Source organism: Amphimedon queenslandica, unplaced genomic scaffold (assembly GCF_000090795.2).
Source record: "Amphimedon queenslandica unplaced genomic scaffold, v1.1 AMPQUscaffold_1264_Cont26723, whole genome shotgun sequence".
Lineage (NCBI taxonomy): Eukaryota > Metazoa > Porifera > Demospongiae > Haplosclerida > Niphatidae > Amphimedon > Amphimedon queenslandica.
The window spans coordinates 1-1,137 of record NW_003558390.1 but is presented as its reverse complement, the minus strand read 5'-3'; the positions used below and the strand labels follow the sequence as shown (position 1 = coordinate 1,137).

The 1,137-nt window shown below is 34.9% G+C and overlaps 1 long non-coding RNA gene across 1 annotated transcript; it reads right to left on the bottom strand.

Annotated features, from left to right (window-relative positions):
• Positions 1–241: 241 nt before the first annotated feature.
• Positions 242–790, bottom strand: LOC109593496 (uncharacterized). Its single transcript, XR_002190993.1, has 2 exons — positions 602–790; positions 242–304 (listed from the first exon to the last, which is right to left on the bottom strand). It is a non-coding gene; the product is annotated as an uncharacterized LOC109593496 (long non-coding RNA).
• Between the last annotated feature and the right edge of the window lie 347 nt (positions 791–1,137).

The following is a 1,137-nucleotide window of genomic DNA, read 5'->3' as shown; positions in this document are numbered from 1 at the left end:
ATACTTGAAAAATTGAAGTCGGAATCAGCTCAAACTTTCTACACAGCATAAGTACATCAATATGCATCAGAAAATGTAATAAAAATTTGGCGTGATTTTGGAGCCGTTTTTTGAAAAAAACCATGGGCTATAGCCTTGGGTATTTTTCATACATAGTACATACAGTACATTGTAATTACTGTAGATGCATGTCATTATGATAATAAAGGGTAGTATTCATACTGTGATTTGTTCTTCTTTCTCTCTTTTCACTTCAACCAATTGTTTCCTTAAGTCCTTCACCAGTTGCCTGCAATCATGCTCACTACATGAAGAAATTAATAAAAATAAATCAACAGCACTTGGTACATGTACATGTACATAATTTTAATATTTCACCAAGTGTCATTGGGTATACTCATAATGTAGAATATTGTAATTATTGGCAACTTGAGCATAGAATCACTATCAATAAATTAAGGACCCTCTAAAATAAGGACACTTCAATTATTATTGGGTCCTACGATATTCAGTTATACATGTATATGTACATGTATATACAATAATAATACATGTACATGTCAATATACATGTACAGTTAGGTGCTAATGATACTGGTGACCTTTTGACAGTGTCCTCCATGTTAGATTTATTATTAATATATTCATTGACACTGGACACTAGTGATGCTATAGTCCCTTTACTGGTCACCTCCTCCAGTGAGTTCAATTATTGACTGTAGATAGGACTAGTCTCTTCCATAGGGTGGCCAGACTATCTCTTCCACACGATCACCATCAGGGCAATTATTGTTATTAACCCTCAATATGGTGGCATTGGAACAGACAGATCATGATGGACTTTTCATATATGTATACAGGGAAGAGAGAAAGTTGATGATAAAAATGATGGAGCTACTAATGACGGAAAAATAACAGATGAGGTAGTTTAAATGTACCTGTACATGTATACTAGTACATGAATTTTAGTCAAATTGTGAAATACATGTACGATATGTCCTGTACCCGTACCTGTAGGGGCACCATCAAAGTTTTTGTCCTGGACCCCACATAGCCTATTGGCAGCCCTCCCTGTAACAAATAACTATGGACTATAGTACATGCTTTTTCCAAAAAATGGCTCTGAAATCATTCCTGA